Source organism: Chelonia mydas, chromosome 11 (genome assembly GCF_015237465.2).
Source record: "Chelonia mydas isolate rCheMyd1 chromosome 11, rCheMyd1.pri.v2, whole genome shotgun sequence".
NCBI classification, from domain to species: Eukaryota; Metazoa; Chordata; order Testudines; family Cheloniidae; genus Chelonia; species Chelonia mydas.
This window is the reverse complement of record NC_051251.2, coordinates 6,993,251-7,007,318: the sequence shown is the minus strand read 5'-3', so window position 1 is coordinate 7,007,318 and position 14,068 is coordinate 6,993,251.

Sequence of the window (14,068 nt, the reverse complement as noted above, 5' to 3'; positions counted from 1 at the left end):
TTGAATTGCAAACACAGGCCTCTGCTCAGCAAAAGGGAGGCTTGCATCTGAACCGTCAAGTCTCTATGAATAAATGTGCAGCTTTTCAACTTCCGAATAATGCGGGGGATCAACTTTTCTAAAATTTATTTTAGTTTAATCTGCAACAGAATGTGGTAATTGAACCTGCCTTTAAAACACTGTGAAACTGGCAGGTGCGTCATATGAATATCATAATATATTTTCCCCAATACCTGTGGAAAAGTAAAAGTGCTCTTCTGGGCCTTGATTCAGCAAAGTATGTGTCTAAATCTGTCCCTATTCAGCAAAGCACTGAAGTGTATTCCTAGCTTAACAGGACTTTAAGATGAGCAAGTGCTTTGGTGAATGGAGGCCTTGGAGAGCAGTATGCGGATGGCAGTTACTGCCTTCAAGTCACTGTTTGGCTACTGACTCTCAAATATCAAGCTGTGATCAAATATGCCCTAGCGCAACATGGAACATCTCAAAAGCAAATGTATGTCTGAGATGGCAGCTTGTAACAATGAAATTAATGGACGTTTTTGGATCAAACCCAATCTACAGAGAGGGCAAGTTCAGATGACTTTCTTGTCTGCGCACTGGAGGCCCAGTACCAGTCAAGAGGTGCCTCGTGGCATCAATTATATGTAGAATTGTTCTCCTTCCCACAATGTGGTTGAATAGCTGAAGTCGATAAGCATGCCCCCAGGACTTTCTGGGGACTTGTGGTGGGAAAGGTCACATTTCGAATATGTAGGCTTGGCAGAATTTGTAGTTGTCTTTCCCACCCCCCGTGACCCAATTTCAATGACATATCAAGATTTTTTTTTCTGTTGTTAACAAATTGCAGGGAGTGGTGTCGGGACTAGTGCAGTGCGGACAGCTGAGCTGCAGGGCTGTGCAGCCAATGGGCCCAGGACAGCGAGGGGCAAGGTGCAGGGGAGGATCGGCGGCAGGTATAATAGGCCAGGGGAGGCTAAGCCTCTCCTGGTGCAGCTGCTGCCAAATCGCCGCTGGACACCTGGGCCGTGGTGGCCCAGCCTCTTCCCCTCCCTGCTCCGCCCCTTCCCTGAGGTGCCCACCACCTGCTGCTGCTGGCTGGTGAGTCTGTCTCCTCTCCTTTCCTCCACCTCCCACCTCTGGAGGTCCCCACCCCTCACTGCATCCCTCCTCTTCTCCGCCTCCCTCCCTCATGGGGGCGGGTAGGTGTGGAGGGACCCGGTGAGTGGCGGGAGGGGGGTGAGGCGTGACGTGGAAGGTGGGGGGGCAGTGAGGAGGGATGTGAGCCAGGCAGGGCGGGTGAAGAGGGATGCAGTGGGTGGCGGGATAGTCTCACAGCTGGGTGAGGAGGGACGTGGTGGGTTGGGGGGTGAGGAAGGGCGAGCGGGCGGGGGCATCTTGCTGTGGGCAGGGGGTTTAGGAGGGATGTGGCAAGTGGCAGTCAGGGGGCAAGTGTGGAGGGGGTGGGGAAAGAGTGGGGGGAGCAGAGGTGGCCTGTGGGTGAGGCTGCAGGTGGAAGAGGTGGAACAGGGAGCTAGCCTCCCCCAGGGGAAGCTTCACCTGCTGCCCATGCCAGGGAGGCTGCAGTTATCCTGGCCCAGTGGAGGAGAGATGCCCCTAGCCAAGCCTGTAAGGTGGAGGATGAGCCCCCAGCCGCAGGAGGCCACTCTGCTGTTGAACAGCGCCTGGCCGGGGACAGCTCCCACACGCCTGGCTAGTGAGTGAGCAAACAGGGCCATGACAGCAGAGCTCCTTCAGGCTCCTTGCTTCGCCACAGGAGCCATTCAGCAGTAGAGTGGCTAGTCACCATCGTTGTCCTCCTTGCAGTCCTGGGCAGGGGTCTCTGCTCTTCCCTGGCAGGACCACAGCCTCCCCGACAATTTGCACCCTGAGGAAGCCCTGCTGTCACAGACCCACTCACTCACTCTCAGGGCTGCAGGGGGCCTGCAGAGGGCCATCCCTACAGGCACGCTGACCACTACCCACTGATATTTTTCTGTCTACTTCAGTATGTCAGCTGGAATTGCCGTTTACTGACAGTTATCGATTTTAAAATCAAATCATGCCATCCTGCAGCCATTGGATTCTTGTACATTCAGTCCATAAATCAACATATAAATATGTAATGTGTGAATGCTTCGAATTTCAAGCTCCAAGGTCAATGGGAACATGGACATGAATTCTGTTGGTCACTTGGTATCACTATACAGATAGCACTACATGCATGCAACCAGTCCAATCACACTCTAAGGTTACAGTTATAAATAGTTTATGAAGGTTTAACAAATTATAAAAAAATGTTTTAATAAATGGCTATATTATAACAATTAACTAATCTCTAGGTCCCTTATAACCATAACTTACAATCACCTATTTCAGAGTCCACTGATGTGCTAATAATTATCTAGAACACATACTGCTCATACCTGTAGGATGTTTATATAACATTTATTAACAATTTACCATTTATAAATGTGGCCCAAATATAATCAACCCACAATCCTTTGGGTTAGATTAAGTCAAAGATCGGCAGGTAGTGAAACAATCTTTTTTATTCCCAGGATAGTGATCTATCCAAAATTTCTTCTTCCTCTGCAGACAATGACCTTTCTCCCATGAGTAAGGTGAGATGGGTTTATTCTATTATCTAAATATCACACAGCAGCCAGAGAAGTAATAAAAGGAAACAGGGCTAACCAGTATAGTAGAACCTCAGAGTTAGGAACACGAGTTACGAACTGACCAGTCAACCACACACCTCATTTGGAACTGAAAGTACCATCAGGCAGGAACAGAGACCAAAAAAAAAAGCAAGTACAGTACTGTGTTAAAAGTAAACCACTAAAAAAATAAATAAAAGGAAAGCAGCATTTCTCTTCCGCATTAGTAAAGTTCTGAAGCTGTGTTAAATTAACGTTCAGCTGTAAACTTTTGAAAGAACAACCGTAATGTTTTGTTCAAAGTTGTGAATATTTCAGAGTTACAAACAACCTCCATTCCCAAGGTGTTCGTAACTCTGAGGTTCTATTGTATGTATCATCCTTACTACTTCCAACCAGGCAGCAGCTGGAGCATCATTCTAGAACTTTTTTTTTTATAGAAATCCTCTTAAATTCTTATGGAACTCTCTTGGTTTCATCCCCATTATCTTCTACAGGCTTTTCCCCACTAAGGAAATAACAAAGGATTGTGACCAAATATGAAGTCTCTAATTAATGGGAAAGCATGCCTGATAGGGAGAGACTCAAGAAGCTCCGTCTATTTATTTCAAAGAGACACAGTGGTCCCTCCTGGCTTTAAAATCTATTCAAAATTAACACAGGTTCTTACTCAGGTATTGCACCTCATCCCCCAGCCGCTGCCCTCGTCCACACCCAAACCCTCTCACTGTTTGGTGATGCTTTCAACCCTGGCTAGCTGGCCTGGCCAGAGGTGAGGCTGAGAGCCTGGGTGCTGTTTTTCATTTGGGCTGGTAATCCACCCACTTTGCCGCAAGGATGCAGGCTAAGTAACTCCAGAGCTGATAGTCTGCAATCCCTTCCCACAATTCCCCCTGTGTGCCCAGAAGGGCAGACAAGTTCCCCTGCAATTCACAGGGAAAGAGCCATCGAGCATCTGAGCCAGCTGAAGCATGAAGGACCATGGGATATGCTCTCAGAAGTGCTAGCGACATACACATACCAGGGAGGACAGGGTAACTCAAGGCTTTGCAGCGGGGATGCTCCCATGTGGGCTGGGTTAACCAAAGTGCTCCAGCACCCAGGCTGATCAGGGAGGCTAACTACAGCAAAGATATAACCTTATTCTAGAAATTAGTTGTTGGAGTGAGGCGATCTTTGAATACCAACATAGTGTCACTCACCTGTCTTGACTACAGTGGGATGTGGCATACTCGCATGTACTGTTTGGCAGTGCAAGGGTTAACATTTCCCCAGGTGCAAGAGAGGAGAAAATGTCTCTCTCCCTAAGGCCTTGTACCAGCTGTCAGGAATGTAGGCAAGTTCCTCTGCATGAAGGAGCAGGCCAGCTGAGTGAAGAAGCCCAGCAATGAGGCAATCTGCTGGGACCAATTAAGCTAACCTGGCTATAAAAGGGGAGTGGAAAGCATTTCCTGGCTTTTGCTGGTGGTTTGCTATGCTTGGCTTTGCTACTGAAGAGCTAAGTGTCAGGAAAAGGGGGGGTTGCCACCCGCCAAGGAGAAAGGGAACTTGTATGATTGTTATGCTACAGAGCTGCCCTTTTAAAGGCTGACCATAAAATGCCTAAAAAGGGATATTTAAAGCCTGCATATATTCCTGCACAGTGTCTTTATATGAGGTCGTGATGGACTTAAAAAAAAAAAAAGAGAGAGAGAGCTTTTCCTGACAGCAGGCTGACCAAATGGTACTCAAAGGAACGTTGTGGCTGCACTGTACTTCCCCCTTCCCGTTGGCTGTACAGTGCTCAATTAGCTTTTAAGTTGCATTATAGATCCACTAACAGTTGTGCCGTTAAATCATTAATTACCATCTCAGTCAGTTGGGAACTCAATTTCACTTTGGTTTGCAGTTTGTGCTCCGTTGTAGATTACTTAGCCACTCCATAAACATCTTCAGACACTATAATTTAAGGAAGTTAATGATGAGGAAGTTTAGACAATTTTATCACAAAATAATTCTTAGTTAGGGATGTGATGTAAAAAGGCTTTAGGAAGGAAAGGTCTCTAGCTATGCAAATCTCAGGCCATACATATGTTTTAATTACCAAGTTAGGAAAAGAAGTTGAGGAAAAAACAAACCTACACTCTTCAAGATGAATTTTTTAAAAAAATCAGATCTAGATGAAGAATTAAAGGAGAAACAGAAAGGTATGGTGGCAGTGGATTGGGAGGCAGAATGATTGGATTTTATTCCCAACTCTGACACTGATCCATTGCTTTACCTTGGGCAAGTCACTTCCCCTATCCGTGCCTCTGGTTTGACCCCTACCATTTGTCTGTCTCATCAATTTAAGTTGTAAGCTTTTTGGCACAAACAGTACCCCTGTGTATGTGTAACACCGACAGATCCTGGTTGTCGGCAGGATTGAACCTGGGATCTCTGGAGCTAAATGCATGAGCCTTTACTGCATGAGATAAAAGCCACATGACTCTCAGCTAAGGCTGTAGCAGACTCATTAATCTCTAGAGGGGACAAAACACTACACCCAGGAGATACAGGGCTGGCCCACAACATTTTGGCACCCGAGGCTGGGAGCCCAAATGACGCTCCCATGCCCCCTCGCTTGGGCCAAAACTTTGAAACTCTGGGTCCTAGTGGTGTCCCCCCTCCACACACAGCCTGGTGTTGGATCATATTAAAGAAGTTCTGTATTAAAATCACAAATGAGTTTGATTCCCCATAGTTTAAATTCCAGGGTATTACTAATTAAGAGGTCTCTTGGTTTTTGGTACTGTTTCTCTCCCTCTATGTGTGAAACTTGCAAGCTGCTAATTGTGTTAGTACATTCTAAGACAGAGTCTGCTCTCAAAGCAATTCTTTGTAACAACAACTACTCACGTAGAGAGAGACTCAAAGCAATACTCTGTAAAAACAGAAACAGCACCCAGAGACTCCCCGCCCTTTTGTTGTATTCATCTCGCTTTGTTAACAATTGTGATTAAAATAGAGAGGATGTATGTGGATGGATGCTTGGTGTGGATAATAACTGAATGATCAGGGAGATGCCAGCCTAAGAATCCAGTGTCCATCGGCTGAAGAAGGCATCAAGTTGAAATAACCAGAAGACCCCCGGAGGGCAGACTGGAATCCACCCAACAGCCTCAAGGATGGGAGAACCAAAGAACAAGATAACATCTGGCAGCACGGAGCCGCCAGGAATGTGCCATCTGCTGATTGATTCAGCAACAGCATGGTGAAGCAATTCCCATAGACTGGCATAGAAAGAAATTCCTATAAAAATGGACTCTAGAAAGTGAAAACTTTGGGGTCTGATTCTGCAAACCAACTTCCAGGAGCATCAGATGAGCATCTGACGAGTCCCTGCTCCCTCCTCATGTCCAGGCCACCTGGCCAGTGGCTTGGTATGAGCAACTCAAAGGCTGGTAACTATGATAACAACCTTGCAGAACCTATGTGTGTGTGTTTGTATGAATGAATGTGTAAATAAATATGAGATTGAATGGAATGTTATAACTAACTCCTTACTATGTTTCTTTCTGTAATCACAATAAATGTGGCATTTTGCCTTTTCCCCTTTTATAAGATCCTGCTGGTTTTTATTTTATTGGTATAACACTGGCACCTGAGGCAGCTGCCTCAGTTCGCCTCATGGTAAGCCCAGCCCTGTGGAGATGGTGGGTTACGTATGTACAACACCTAGCAGAACAGGGTGGTGATCTCTGATGGTCTCTAGGTGCAACAGTAATATGAATTATAAGACCAATTAATAAATATTTAAAAAGATACAAAAAGTTGAACTTCAGCATTTATAATAAATTCAGCTGTGTCTCCCCCCCTCCTTTATCACTGTGTCTTTTCAAATTCTGATGATTTAGATTAATTAGATAGATGAGCTCATTGATGTATTTCTAGGCTGCCTGTCTGCAATAGCACCTAGACATCATTTGTCTCAGAATGCCGGGGCCTGGCCTTGTTCCTCAAGATGCAAAGGCAACACTGACTAAAGGGACTATTACTACCCTGTGTAAATGTTGAATAGTAATAACCCAGAAGGGAGGGAGGAATTCTTTATGATGGCTAATGGTGCTGTAAAAAGCAGGAGCAGCCAGGAATTCTAAGAGGTGAAATTTAGGTTAGACATTAAGAGAGACTTTCTAACACACATTCTAAAAAGAGAGATCAATTAGACAGTGGCATAATTTGCAGAAGGAGCCCATTGAAGTGCTGGTGCTAGAGACGTGAGCTTGATAAAACGCTAAGGGTTAGACTGTAATTTTCCAATCTGCCCAGGACAGTGCATAGTTGCACCAGCCCAGTAGACCGGAGGCTGAATTGTGACTCACATTTCCTCCTCTGCTCCCCTCTTGCTGTGGCAGGGGTATCAGTTACTTCACCTCTTTTTAAGGGAGCAACTTCCTCCCTCCTGTATGGCTGGGCAGTTAGCCAATGAGAAGTTTAAATTAATGAGGATGTGTCAGAGAGAGAGGCTGAGATGCAAGATTGGATAGGAGTCAGGTTGGGAGCAGGGAGGTTAATCAGTGCAGATGGCAGTTAAAGTCTCATGAAAGAGTCTGTTGACCCACCAAGAGAGTGTTAAAGGAGTAGAGGAAGAGGAAGCTGGTACCCTCATGGAGCGTGGGAGGTGGATGGAGGAGGACCCACTGAAAGAGAGTCTTTCAGTACTGATTAGAGAGGTAGGAGGAGAATTAATAGAGGAGAGAGTCCTGCAGAATTACTGTAGACAGTTTTATCCAGGTTTCTAACCCTATCTTTTATGATTCTCAGATTTATTCAGAGCAAGCCTGTAAAATTAACAATACAGCAGTTCAAAGAAACAATCAGAGACCAACTGAAATAAATAAGTACATAAAAAACCCAATGGCAATGCACTGCAAGCTGTCTGCGTCTTGGTGAACAAGGGCATAGACAGACAAACACTAAACTGAAGAGCATTTTGTCACAGTAAGAAGAGTTCTGTATGCATAACCTCTGAGTTACTTCAACAGATAGATGGTTCTTCTTTTCCACTCCTACACTATGAAATGGGGTGAATGAATTCTGTCCTTTACCTACACAGGTTTCACTGTTTTTGCTAAAGAGGAAATGTTTTGTTAGAAATACAGAATTTCCTCCAGTTATCTGCTGTCCAAGTTAGGCGTGATTTGGAAACCTGTTGGTAAAATTGTCAGTTATTGGACATGACTGAAGAAGCAATAACACATTTCACAGAAATTCTTGGGAAATGTGAACTAGTTTTTTCAAAATTTTGCAATATCCGAAGTTTGAAATTGCAATGAAATCATTGATAGATCTGATTGAAAAATGCAAAAAAGTCAACAAAATTTTATTGAAATTATTTGTTTATCTTTTTGTTGAAAACTAAATTTTAAGCAAATATGTGTTTTAAACTCAAAATTCATAAAATTTCAATCAGCTCTACAAAGTCTTTTCTGGACCAATGTAACCCTTTATTTTCTGTTTGCAAATCTTTCATGCATTGATCCTTATTTCTAGGAATGAGTTTGTGATTTGGAAACATTTGCCAAATTGTTTCTACCAACACATATCAACCTGTGTGCTAATTGCAAACTGTTCATTTCAACTTGTTGGTATTTGCAGGGAGTGATTGGTCACCTGTGTCGCATGGTTTTGTTTCTGATCACTGATTGGATGAATGGACTTTTTAAAATAGGAGTGTGATGAGTGGCACAGACCGTTCGGTGTCCAAAAGTAGGACCCAAATAATTAAGCGTTTCCCAAAGAAAGAAAAGGCAACACCACCTGGCAAGCGGGAACTGACTTTCAGTATTTCCCTCAAGAGCTCAAACAAAAGGAGAGAGAATAACTGCACCCAGTTTCCTAAAGTTCTTAGATTGTGTCTATGATGCGTTTGGTCACAGAGACCCCCTTGGGACTGTCAGCTGATGTGTTGAGATTACCTCTTAGCCCATTTTCCCTGCCAGCTTGGGACTCTAGAACTCTGCCTTGTTGACACAGACATGCTGCAACACAGACCCAGGTCTGGTTCACGCCTCCAAAGCTGCAGACTTTAACCAAAAACCACTCAGCAGGTCACCTATCTCCAGCACCCAGACACCCAGTTCCCAATGGGATCCAAACCCCAAATGAATCCGTTTTACTCTGTATAAAGCTTATACAAGGTAAAGTCATAAATTGTCCGCCCTCTATAACACTGATAGAGAGATATGCACAGCTATTTGCTCCCCCAGATATTAATCACTTACTCTGGGTTTATCAATAAACAAACGTGATTTTAAGTATAAAAAGTAAGATTTAAGTGGTTCCAACTAATAACAGACAGAACAAAGTAAGTTACCAAGCAAAATAAAACAAAACATGCAAGTCTAAGCCTAATACATTAAGAAACTGATTACAGATAATATCTTACCCTCAGAAATGTTCCAATAAGCTTCTTTCAGACTAGATTCCTTCCTAGTCCAGGCCCAATCCTTTCCCATGGTACAGTGCTTGTCAGTTCCAGCAGCCATCTTAGGTGGAAACTAGGGGTTTTCTCATGACTGGGACCCCCTTTGTTCTGTTCCATCCCCTTTTATAGCTTTGGCACAAGGCAGGGATCCTTTGTCTCTCTGGGTTCCCACCCCACCATCTAAATGGAAAAGCACCAGGTTTAAGATGGATTCCAGTTCAGGTGACCTGATCACATGTCACTGTAAGATCTCATTCTTCATTCTTCCAGGGCTGGCCTGCACGTACCCAGGAAGGTTTGCAAGTAAACAGAGCCATTTACAGGTCATGGATTCTGAAGCACCCTTAATGGCTTCCATTTAATATGTTCACATCAGTAATACAAGTTTATATCTTATTCTCCTAACTCCAGACATAGAAATAACACATGCAAACAAATGGGATGAACACACTCAGTAGATCATAAGCTTTGTAATGATACCTTACAAGAGACCTTTTGCACAAAGCATATTCCAGTTACATCATATTCACACTTATAAACATATTTTTGTAAAAGATATGGAGTGCAACGTCACAGTGTCTACACTACAGACCCTGTGCCGGCATAACCCCCTAGTGTAGATGCAGCATGCACCACTAGAAGGAAGAGTTCTGCCCACATAGTAACACCACCTCTCTGAATGATATCTATGCTGATAAAGGCACGTCTATCGGCATAGTTGTGTCTACACTAGGGGGGTTTCATTTTTTCACACTCCTGGCATACATAACTATGCCAGTATAAGTTTTAAGCGAAGACCAGGCCTTATAAAAGGGGCCGTCTGTTTGAAGGCTCTGCTGCTGAGTACAAAGAACAACTCCACACTGCCAGACACCATGCTCAAAAAGTTATTTACTTTGTTTTGCTTCCTTTCATTTTGAGAACCTTGCTTTGAATGAGAAGCACAAAGATCTGAGGGCCTTCTGAAGACTCTTCACTTTGCACTGGCTCTTCCAAAATAAACAACAAGGTCTCTTTTCTAAAGGAGGGTTTTCCGTCTAAAGGGTTCCTGCTTGTTGATGAGAAGTGCTGCGGAGCTGGGCTTTGCTACAAGTAAAATAGTGAATAATGCATGGCAAGTAGCAAAAAAGAATGCAATAAATAACAACAGGAAGCGAACACATTTTGCAGTACCAATTTCTAGGTGCATAATAAGTCCTTCTAAAATCTGTGAAACTTGTGGGATTCTCTGACATTTTCAGGCAGATCTGACAGCTGTCTTAACCTCCCTTGCAAGCAATAATTAGCCTGATGCCAAGCAAATTTGCTACCTTTTCTATGAGGAAAATATTCAGCAGTTGCTGTTTATATCATGTATCTAGCTCCTGTGCTGAGAAGTGCTGCTCAGCCCCTTAAGCCCCAAGATTTGGTATTAATATTGGGCCAGATTTGAATCCCCTCGCACACACTGAATGGCACTTTGCTGGAACTATTCTTGGAAGAAGCCTAAGTAACAGTAGCTGAATCTGGCCACAGGATTAAGCCCATGTGAAGTCCTACATGCATCGAAGCATGGGGCTTCACTTGGAGCAGTGGTGGTGATGGGGGAGGACCTCTTCCTTCGCAAAGAGGCTGGGGTAGCAGCATGAAGCCTCCTACTCCCTCCAGGGACTCCCTATCCCTCTGGAACATCACAGGAGTGGGGGGCACAGGAGTGGGGGGCACTTACTCCAGTACCCATGGTGTAGCTAATCAACCATCCACTTTTTTCTCCTGGCCACACACAAACTCCTCTGCTGAGGTAGTGTTGATGATGCCCCACAGAGCAGAGGGGCTGGAGGTTAAAGTCCCATTAAGATGAATGGAGCAGTTCACACCTCTCAGAGCTATTGTTTCAGGCTGCTTGAAGAGTATAAAAATATTGCTCGGGCATGTAGGAAAGATATCAGGAGGGCCAAATCGCACCTGGAGCTGCAGCTAGCAAGAGATATCAAGAGTAACAAGAAGGGTTTCTTCAGGTATGTTGGCAACAAGAAGAAAGCCAAGGAAAGTGTGGGCCCCTTACTGAATGAGGGAGGCAACCTAGTGACAGAGGATGTGGAAAAAGCTAATGTACTCAATGCTTTTTTTGCCTCTGTTTTCACTAACAAGGTCAGCTCCCAGACTGCTGCGCTGGGCATCACAAAATGGGGAAGAGATGGCCAGCCCTCTGTGGAGATAGAGGTGGTTAGGGACTATTTAGAAAAGCTGGACGTGCACAAGTCCATGGGGCCGGACGAGTTGCATCCGAGAGTGCTGAAGGAATTGGCGGCTGTGATTGCAGAGCCCTTGGCCATTATCTTTGAAAACTCGTGGCGAACGGGGGAAGTCCCGGATGACTGGAAAAAGGCTAATGTAGTGCCAATCTTTAAAAAAGGGAAGAAGGAGGATCCTGGGAACTACAGGCCAGTCAGCCTCACCTCAGTCCCTGGAAAAATCATGGAGCAGGTCCTCAAAGAATCAATCCTGAAGCACTTACATGAGAGGAAAGTGATCAGGAACAGTCAGCATGGATTCACCAAGGGAAGGTCATGCCTGACTAATCTAATTGCCTTTTATGATGAGATTACTGGTTCTGTGGATGAAGGGAAAGCAGTGGATGTATTGTTTCTTGACTTTAGCAAAGCTTTTGACACGGTCTCCCACAGTATTCTTGTCAGCAAGTTAAGGAAGTATGGGCTGGATGAATGCACTATAAGGTGGGTAGAAAGCTGGCTAGATTGTCGGGCTCAACGGGTAGTGATCAATGGCTCCATGTCTAGTTGGCAGCCGGTGTCAAGTGGAGTGCCCCAGGGGTCGGTCCTGGGGCCGGTTTTGTTCAATATCTTCATAAATGATCTGGAGGATGGTGTGGATTGCACTCTCAGCAAATTTGCGGATGATACTAAACTGGGAGGAGTGGTAGATACGCTGGAGGGGAGGGATAGGATACAGAAGGACCTAGACAAATTGGAGGTTTGGGCCAAAAGAAATCTGATGAGGTTCAATAAGGATAAGTGCAGGGTCCTACACTTAGGATGGAAGAATCCAATGCACCGCTACAGACTAGGGACCAAATGGCTAGGCAGCAGTTCTGCGGAAAAGGACCTAGGGGTGACAGTGGACGAGAAGCTGGATATGAGTCAGCAGTGTGCCCTTGTTGCCAAGAAGGCCAATGGCATTTTGGGATGTATAAGTAGGGGCATAGCGAGCAGATCGAGGGACGTGATCGTTCCCCTCTATTCGACACTGGTGAGGCCTCATCTGGAGTACTGTGTCCAGTTTTGGGCCCCACACTACAAGAAGGATGTGGATAAATTGGAGAGAGTCCAGCGAAGGGCAACAAAAATGATTAGGGGTCTAGAGCACATGACTTATGAGGAGAGGCTGAGGGAGCTGGGATTGTTTAGTCTGCGGAAGAGAAGAATGAGGGGGGATTTGATAGCTGCTTTCAACTACCTGAAAGGGGGTTCCAAAGAGGATGGCTCTAGACTGTTCTCAATGGTAGCAGATGACAGAACGAGGAGTAATGGTCTCAAGTTGCAATGGGGGAGGTTTAGATTGGATATTAGGAAAAACTTTTTCACTAAGAGGGTGGTGAAACACTGGAATGCGTTACCTAGGGAGGTGGTAGAATCTCCTTCCTTAGAGGTTTTTAAGGTCAGGCTTGACAAAGCCCTGGCTGGGATGATTTAACTGGGAATTGGTCCTGCTTCGAGCAGGGGGTTGGACTAGATGACCTTCTGGGGTCCCTTCCAACCCTGATATTCTATGATTCTATGACTCAAGCAGACACCAGTGCATTGATTACATCTGGGGCTTGTCTACACACGAAATGCTACAGCAGCACAATTCTATCACTGCAGCACTTCAGTATAGACACTACTTATGCTGGCAGGAGGGGTTTTCCCATTACCATAATTAATCCACCTCCGTGAAAGATGGTAGCTAGGTCAATGGAAGCATTCTCCTGTCAACCTAGTGCTGTCTACAGAGGGGTAAACTATGTTTCACAAGGTTGTGGATGTTTCATGCTCCTGAGTAGCGTAGCTGGGTCAACTTAACTTTTGAGTGTGGATATGGCGTTGATGCCTGGTATCAAAATTTTCTTCACAACTATGAAGGCAAGAAATTGACTCCTTTAAAAAAAATGAAAGCATAAATTCTGACATAATCACATAATCCCAAACCTGTGGCCTGCACATCATCCCAGAGTTCCTTCTGCCTTAATCTGAACCTGTCTCACCCTTCTGGAACAAACATATGCCTTGGTTAAACCTGCCTGTATTCCCAAAGGGACTGTCCATGGCCCGATTCATCAGGATGAGGCATATTTCACACCCCTTGAGTTTCTCAGTTTGTTAACTTGCTTTTGTGCCAACCTGTATTTCCATGGGCAAGTGAGTCAGTCAAAAGTGGTCTTTGTAACAGGTCATCTCACCTTTAAATACAGAAGGGCAAACACTTTGTTAACTCAATGGATGGCATCATAATCCATAACTGGAAAACCTAGAATTCATTAATCAGATGAGAAACAATGAGGCAGTGAAGCTTAATTTAGCTCTGTACATTTTGAGGCTAAAGGTAATCATTTAAATAAAGGGTGCATTTTTATTGTTTCACCATATTTCACAATGTTTAATATTGCCACCAGACGGACAAACTGATTCCAAGAATTGAACGAGACACAGAGTTAAATAACAGCATTGGGAGAAGGGCTGCAAGAAGCATGAACCAGGGCAAAAAGACGTGTTTTCCAATGAGATTTATTATTATTACAATAGTGCCTAGAGGCCCCATCCAGCGCAGGTCCTTTTTGTGCTATATGTACAGACACATAGGGCTATATTAGTGCAGCCTGCACTCAGCCATGCAGGGATGTGCAAGGGAGTGAAATCTCAACTTCCCAGCTGCTCCCTGCAGTCATCAGGGCTGAGGGGCGGGGAGTGGGCAGAGTCTTGGC